Below are 9,218 nucleotides of genomic sequence, written 5' to 3'. Positions count from 1 at the left end.
CCTAGGGAAGAAGTCGAAGGCGAACTCCCTTCTGAGCTAATCGGAAGCTCACAGCACTCCAAGCCAGAATCAGAATGAGACACGGTGAAAAGAATTACCAAAAGATGAAGGGTAGGAGGAAGACAAGGTGTGCTAGAAAATCGAAGGTCTGGGACCAGTGGTTCACTTAAATATGAGGTTTCCTAGTGTCAAATGACGAAGAAAGTCGTAGTTAAGGCTCCTATTTATAGGAAAATGGATGGTCTAGATCGTGCCGAATCCACTGCCTCTGCCTATCAACCGTAATGTGCCACCCGACGCCCGGCCTCAGAAGACGAAATGACCCTCAAGCAACGATCCAGATCAGGTCAAATCCAACGGCAGTGGAGGCCTCCGCTTCTGTAGTCCAGTTACACTGCGCCATCGGGCGCATGCCCTCAGAAGACGAATCGATGCCCCGAGCAGACCAATGGGTTCCTTCACCATGACCCATCGGTTTGAACCCCTCGACCCTGCAAAGGCGCGCACCAATCCATCCGAATGGCCATTCTGTGCATGGAATGCTCCATCGTCATCCAAGCCAGTGCTGGGCACGACCCCTAATTGCTAGTCTGAGGTATTAGTGTTAGATAGTGTATGCCCTTTGCTCCAATCAGATTGATGTACATTATTGACAATTATTGTAAATGAATAAAGTACATAGATGATTCATGTTATTATGGTGTGTTTCCGTGTAATACCCTTAAACTAGACTCTTAAGAGACTTGTGTTAGTTTAGAATCTTCACAACCGTTGGATAGACCTAGGGAGGTTTATCCTGCCAAGGCTGACACTAATGTGCTGCCAAGTTGGTTAGGGTGGCTTGTCTCAGCTGCTAGGGTAAGACTTGAAGCACATTTAGCGTCGGTTTGTTTGAAACTCTGAACCAGATTATTTTCCAATTATGCCCTAGACCTTGGAGACAAATGGGCAAAACTGAAAAATTACACCTAACCCTTAGACTCGATTATGATACTGCACTAGGCGGGGGTCAAAACCTAGGTATGTTGGGGCAGTTTGAGAATTCACCTGAGTGGGTGATCGGGGAATGCACTCTCTCTGATGGAAACCTAAACTGTCGACAGTTGATTTCAAACTTATTGAGATTTGTTTTTGCAAAATATATTTATATAGAGATATACATATATATTATGGTTTCACAAAATGTTTACAAAAGGTTTTAATTCTTGGGATCCATGTAAGTAGAGACTGCAACACTATACCTTGCAGCCGAGGGAGAGGTCCTCTCTTACCGGACAGTGTTTGATCATTAAGGGCTGAGAGGATAAGTGTAAGACCATTTAGGGATAATAAACTTGATGGGCTAATCTCACATCTGCCCACAGTCCTTGGCCCTTCACAAGATTGCTGGACCCAATGACCATTTAGTCTAAATGTTGGGCCCATTAAGAGCCCATACTGATGCACTCAGGGATTCACTATATTCAATAGTGAATTCGGCCAGGCCTTGTAACAGAAACTAGGCTGAACCCATATGGGTTATGTGGAGATCAATGATGGGGTCCCACGCCATATAAAGAGAGCCAAGTTAGCCAGCATTAAAGGAAGTGAGCCTGAAAGCTTAATGGGCCTAAAGCCCATTTTGAATTGGGTTAATTGGATTAATTAAATAGGGGGTGAATTTGGGTATGGATCAGTAGATAAGGATAAGGGGATAACTCTTATCCACTTAAAGAGTCCAGATCCAAATAGAGATTTGGATCAGGAAACTTCTACTTTGATAAGGAGTAGTTGATCTTGATCTATAGATAAGATAAGGGATTATCCTTATCACTTAAAGAGTTTAAATCCAAATAAAGATTTGGATCAAGAAACTCCTAATCAGATTAGGAGATTGACTCTTTAAGGGTTATATATAAAGAGGAGGGCGAAATGGAAATGTCACACATAGTTCTACTGCTTTCTACTTCCATTTCTCTCTCTCTCTGCTCTTGCCGCCCTACCCTGTTCGATCTCCACTTCTTGGAGTGATTAAGATTGGATCTTGATATTGTTTCTCGGTGGAAGAAACAATCTGGAAGCTGTGCTCACTACTCTGTTCGATTCTTGCTAAAGAATCTGAGGTTCTTGCTAATCTTGCCTCACCCTAAGTAGTGTCATCTTTAGTGGAGGAAGGATTTGGTACCCTCTTTGGGCGGTAACACCTACATTAGGAGTATCTTTTTGCGTGTATTCCGTATCAGGTATTACTCTCCCTAATCTTGGTTCCAAATTTGGTCTGGTTTGTTTCAAGAATGAACCTTGAAAAATGTAGTTTTTCTTAATTAGGGAATAGGATTTCCGGATGGGAGAAGGAAAATTTTGAGATTTCACCCAGCCACCTTGCATGGTTCGACCATCCATATGATGGATCTCAAATCCCTCCAGTGGTATCAAAGCTAGGTTCAAGTCTTGAACCAAATCTGGACCAGATCTGAACTTGCACAAATGAGCAGAAACTGTTTTACCCGATTTGTACAAGTTTAATGTTTTTTGAGAAATTGGTTCTCAGAGATTGGTCCAAACTGGTTGGACTGAACCTGTGGCTCAATGGAGGTTTGTTCTCAGCCCCAAATTCTGATTTGGGCTAGGGGTTTGGTGGCCCATTACAAGATGCAATTCAGCCCACCCTATAAAACCCAGTTTTGACAAGTTAAAACTACATTAGCCCATTTTCAGGTTGTGGAGTAATAATTTGCTTTGCCCTTTATTACAAATGGCAAATAGACAATCCGCCAAATTGTTGGATGATAATAAGCTTAAGGGCCCAAACTATGTTGACTGGTTCCTTAACCTTATGCGAGAAATTGAACAACGTTGCTAAAAACCTTGCTCTGGATCGTCTGGGTGATAGGGCTTCTGAGGCCCGTAGGAACGAATATCAAGAATGGGAAGAGAATAACTCTCTTGCCCGGTGCTACATCATAGCCTCCCTCGACAATCATAAATAGAGATAATTCAATCAGATCGAAGTGTCCAAGGATATCCTGGATAGTCTGAGGACCATGTATGAAGAGCAGAATCGTTCTACTCAGCGAAAGGTCTTAAAGCTGTTTATGACTGCTAAAATGACTAAGAGCCAAATGGTTCATGACCATTGTCTAAAGATGATGGGATACATCAATGAACAAGAGGCACTCGGGTCAGGGCTTGATCCTATCACCAAAGTTGATTCCATCCTAAACTTTGCCTCACTCCTTTAATCAGTTTATAATAATTATAACATGACTAAGCTGAATGCTAGTCTTTAAGATCTTAGCAATATGTTGTAGAGGGCTGAAGAACTGGTAAAGAAGGATAAGCCCATAGCCATGCTTGTTGAAGGTGGCAAGTCGGGCAAGAAGAAGAGGAAGACAAAGAAAAAGGTTCAGAAAAATGTTAGCAAGCCTAAAAGGCAAAAGAAGGACAAGACATCGGATGCCTGTCACTTTTGCAAACAGACCGACCACTAGAAGAGGAATTGTCCTCAGTACCTAGAGACCAAGAAACAGGTAATTTCAAATCTTTTGTCATAGAGACCAATTTGTTGGTCACTTCTACTTCCTAGTGTATTGACTACAGGACTTCAACTCATGCATGTAACACATTGTAGGGGTTCAAGACAAGCAGAAAACTGAGTGACGAAGAAGTTATGCTCTACTTGGGGACTTCTACAACAGTTGCAGATACAACCATAGGAACTGTAGAATTAGTTTTTAGAGAATGAATCATTGTACTTAAAGATTGTCTTTATGTACTGAACTTAAGAAGAAATTTGATTTTCTCACTTACGGAGAACTTGAGAATGGTCTCTATGTTCTCTATCTTTCTCTGGAAACAAACTTAACTGAAAACTACGTCAAAAATAATCCCCAAGAAGAGAACACGTGAAAGAGTTAATCCCACGTGTCTGTATCATTACCGACATGGCCACATTAACATAGATCGTATCACAAGGTTGGTAAAGGATGGTCCTTTAGATTTTCTAATTATAGAAGATCTTCCAACCTATGAACCTTGCTTTTAGGGTAAGATGATGAAACAGTCATTTTTAGGTAAGCCTAAAAGATCTATAGGCACTCTTGACCTAATACATACTGATGTATGTGGTCCCCTGAATGTTAAGACATGTAACCAGCACGTTTATTTTATAACATTTACCGATGATCATTCACAGTATGGTTACGTGTACCTAATGATACATAAGTTTGAATCCTTTAAAATGTTCAAAGAGTTCAGGCAAGAAGTCGAGAAACAGTTGGGGAGATAGATCAATGCCCTTCGATCAGATCGAGGAGGTGAACATCTCTCCGATGAATTCAAGGACTACTTAAGGGATAATGGGATTGTTTCATAATTAACTTCTCCTACTACACCACAATTAAATGGTGTGTCAGAAAGGAGGAACCAGACTTTATTAGATATGGTCCGATCACTTCTCGTACACTCGAAACTACCTACATCCTTTTGGGGGTATGCATTTATGGACCAGTAAGAAACCAAGTGTAAGAGATTTGGAGATTTGGGGTTGTCCAGCTCATGTTAAAATAACAAGTACTAACAAATTGGAATCCAAGAGCAGTCGTTGCCTATTTGTATGCTACCCCAAAAGCTCTGTAGGATATTTACTCTATGACCCAAAAAAGCAAAAAGTGTTTTGTAGTTGAAATGCCCATTTCTTGGAGAAGATTACATCCTGAACAATTATCATTAGGAAGTTGTTCTTGATGAGGAGAGCTTAGGGGTAGTGGGAGATGTCCCACAGGCTCTAGATAATAACCAACCTAGAAGGTCTACCTGGGTATCCTCCCCATGGTGTAAAAGCAATTGGATGCAAATGGTTCTATAAGAGGAAGAAGGGCTTCGATGGTAAGATTGAGACCTACAAGGCTCGTCTTGTAGGGAAAGGGTACACTCAGAAAGAGGGAGTATGGGTAAGTCATTTCATTTGTGGCCATGCTTAAATCCATTAGGATCCTGCTAGTTGTAGCAGCACACAATGACTATGAGATTTGGCAAATGGATGTCAAAACTGCATTTTGAATGAAGATCTTACTGAAGATATCTACACACAGCAACCACAAGGATTCATTGTTGCAGGTCAGGAATACATGGTGTGTAAACTTAATCGATCCATGTATGGACTTAAGCAAGTTTCTAGGAGCTGGAACATCCGGTTTGACTCTACCGTCAAATAGGTTGACTTTGAGCAGAATCTGGATGAGCCCTGTATTTACAGGAAGACAGTGAGAGATAAGGTTACGTTCTCGGCTCTGTATGTAGATGACATCCTACTGATTGGAATGATGTAGGAATATTAACTATAGTGAAAGTGTGACTTTCATAGCAATTCTCCATGAAAGATCTTGGAGAAGCCTCCTACATCTTGGAACTTCGACTCTATAGAGATAGATCAAAGAGGATAATAGGATTATCCTAATCTACTTACATAGACAAAATTATCAAGAGATACAACATAGAGAAATCTAATAAAAGAAATGTTCCTTTTCGGGACAGAGTCACTCTCTCCAAGGGTATGTCTCCCAAGACTCCCGAGGAGATTGAGGGCATGAGAGAGGTTTCCTATGCCTTAGCCATGGGGAGCATCATGTATTTCGTGCTGTGCACTCGGCCTGACATTGCTCAGGCAATGAGTGTGGTAAGTAGATATCAATCAAACCCAGGACAGGTAAACTAGGTAGCCTATGAAAAACATACTGAAATACCTTTGAAGGAGAAAGGAGTTTTGTTTGGTATTCAATGGTGGTTCATTATACATCCTAGGGTATACCGATGCCTATTTCCAATCAAACCCGGATGATAAAAAGTCTACATCTGGTTACATGTTTACGATGGGGTCCTGTGCAGTTAGTTGGAAAAGCAACAAATAGGGTCCACCGCAGATTCCACAATCGAGGCCGAGTACATGGTCGCAAGTGAAGCTGTCAAGGAAGCCGTTTGGATGAAATAGTTCACTCAAGAATTAAGAGTTGTTCCATCCAGCACATCACCGATTCCAGTGTTGTGTGACAACACTAGAGCCATTGCTCAGGCTAAGGAGCTACGAGCCCCCTCAAAGTCAAAGCACATCGAGAGGAAGACCCATTGACTAAGCCACTCAAACAAAAAGTGTTTAGCAAATACGTGGAAAGTATGGGACTCTGGCTTGTATTCAGTTGGACCTAAGTGCAAGTGGGAGCTATTGGATAGTGTATGCCCTTAGCTCTAATCAGATTGATGTACATTATTGACATTTATTGTAAATGAATAAAGTACATAATTGATTCATGTTATTATGGTATATTTCTGTGTAATACCCTTAAACTGGACTCTTAAGAGACTCATGTTAGTTTAGAATGTTCACAGCCATTGGATAGACTTGGGGAGGTTTATCTTGCCAAGGCTGACACTAATGTGCTACCAAGTTGGTTGGGGTGGCTTGTCTCAACTACCAGGGTGAGACCTGAAGCACATGTAGTGTGGGTTTGTTTGAAACGCTGAACCAAACCATTTTCTAGTTATGCCTTGGACCTTGGAGACAAATGGGCAAAACTGAAAAGTTACACCTAACCCCTAGACTCGATTATGGTACTGCACTATGTGTTAGATTCGGTTGTCTTTCATATGCCAATTAGTAGGATCCTTAGCGGGGTCAAAACCTGGGTATGTTGGGGCAGTCCGAGAATTCACCTGAGTGGGTAATTATAGTGACAGGATCAGCCCCTTTGTTGGACAAAGTGAACGATTGGGGAATGCACTCTCTCTGATGGAAACCTAAACTGCCGGCAGTGGATTTCAAATGCGTTTGAAATTTGTTTTGGAAAATAATTTATATAGAGATATACATATATATATTATGGTTTTAAATTGTTTACAAAAGGTTTTAATTCCTTGTATCCATGTGAGTAGAGAGTGTAGCATTGCACCTTGTAGTCGAGGGAAAGGTCCCCTCTTGTCAGGCAATGTTTAATCATTGAGGGCTAAGAGGTTAAGTGTAAGACCATTTAGGGATAATAAACTTGATGGTCTAATCTCACATAAGTCCATAGTCCCTAAGCCTTCATACGGTGGCTGGACTCAAGGACCATCTATTGTAGATGTTGGGCCCACTAAGATCCCATATTGATGGCTTCAGGGGTTTATTCAGCTAGGCCTTGTAATAGTGGCTGGGCTGAACCCATATGGATTTTGTGGAGATCAATGCTAGGGTGCTACGCCATACAAAGAGAACTAAATTAGCCAGTAGTTAAAGGAAGTGAGCCTAAAAGCTTAATGGGCCTTAATAGCCCACATCGAATTGGGTATTTAATTAGATTAAATAAGAAGGTGGCAAATTGGGTTTATAATCAGAATAGGATTAGCTGATGGATAAGATAAAGTCTTATCCATTTAAGAGTACAGATTCAAATACAGATTTGAATCAAAGGAATTCTTTCCTAATTAGATTAGGAAGTTGATCCAAAAGAAGATTATAAATAGGAGGGTGAATTCTCCTCAGAGAGCACTCTCTTTTTTCTTTTTCTCCCTCTGTTCTTGCCGCCACCTACCCTATTCGATCTCCATCTTGGACTGATCAAGATTTGATCTTGATATTATTTCTTGCTAAAAGAAATAATCTTGAAGCTGTTCTCACATCCTTGGCGTGATTCTTACTAAAGAATTGGGGTTGTTGCTGAAGAACCTCCCTGCTGACCCTGCCTCATCCTAAGCTGTATTACCTTTAGTGGAGGACGGATTTGGCAATCTCTTTGGGCATGAACACCTATATTATGAGGAGCATTTGTGTGGATTCCGTCTCAGGTACCTCTCTCCCTAATCTTTGGTTTAGATTTGGTCCAGTTTGTTTTAGGAACGATCCCTGAAAAATGCAGTTTTTCTAAAACTGGGAATAGGATTCCCGGAAGGGAGAAGGAAATTTTTGAAATTTTGCCCAGCCTTCCTGCATGGTTCAGCCATCCATATGATGGATTTCTCTTCCCTACATTAGTATCAAAGCCAAAGGTTCAATCTTGAACCAAATTAAACCAGACCTGGCTCTGTGCAAATGGGCAAAAGGCGTTTTACCTGATTTGTGCAAATAGAAGTTTTTCTGGGAATTGGTTCCTAGATTTTTGGGCATATGGTCTGAAAAATAAATCTTTATTGTTCTATTATTTTTATGGAATTGTTCTGTGAATGTTTCTTGAATTCTTGGGCTGCATATGTGATGGAGATCGATTCTTTCTGGTGCCAAGATTTGTGCAACCTGCTATTCTATTCAATTTGGTCTGTAAATATATATATTTTTTTATTTTAGACAAATTGTATAGGATTCAATGTGATGTAATAATAGAAAAATTAGGTTTTTTCGATTTTATTTTATCTAGAGATTGCTGGAGCGTGCAATGGAGGAGAAAAATATTTCGCAGATAGGAGATCTACGATTTGTGATTTGAAGATTACAATTCTACAATTTGTGATTAATTTTTTCTTTGCTGGTTTGCAGGATGTCCAAGATTATCATAGTGCAGCCCTCTGATTGAGTTTTCTTGATAATTATGATTATCTAGATTTAATTTATTTTTCAGATCATTAATCTTGAATTAAATCTTGAACTGGTCACCAAAACATGGGCCGATTTGCACCAGATTTGGTCCAAACTAGTTGGACTAGATTCTTTGTTTGATGGGGTTGATTTTTCTGACCCAAATTCAATTTTTGGCCAAAGATTTGATGGCCCACTTCAAGTTTTAATTCGCCCCACCTCTATAAAACACAGTTTTAATATGTTGAAACTGCATTAGCCCAAATTAGCATAAATGCTATATGGGCCGAACTACACTTTGCAGTTCAGCCCATATACCTAGATAATGTTATTTGATAATATTATGGGCTGTAATGGGCTGATAATGTTTTAATTTTATTTGGGTTTTATAGTTATTTAATTGATTGGATCAATTATGTGAATGTGAATGCATGTGATGTATGTTATGTTATGTGCTGCGTACATGGGCCATAAGTACTTGGCCCATATTATTTCGATAGTGTCTCTTTCACACACCATGGCCGAATGCATATCATTGCCATGGTGCCCTTAAGATCATTGGATGATCTCCCTTCTTGATGGGCCCCACTTCAACTTCTTCCCTAAGAGGAACCGTATAGAACCCTAGCCGTTTAGGGCCCATCTGAATCTGACTTTAAGAAATTCAGTGGGAGCCACTTTGGTTTGACCTAAATAA

Source organism: Nelumbo nucifera, chromosome 6 (genome assembly GCF_055504915.1).
Source record: "Nelumbo nucifera cultivar China Antique chromosome 6, China Antique-T2T, whole genome shotgun sequence".
NCBI classification, from domain to species: domain Eukaryota; kingdom Viridiplantae; phylum Streptophyta; class Magnoliopsida; order Proteales; family Nelumbonaceae; genus Nelumbo; species Nelumbo nucifera.
The sequence above is the reverse complement of the archived record's forward strand: the minus strand, read 5'-3'. Positions refer to the sequence as shown.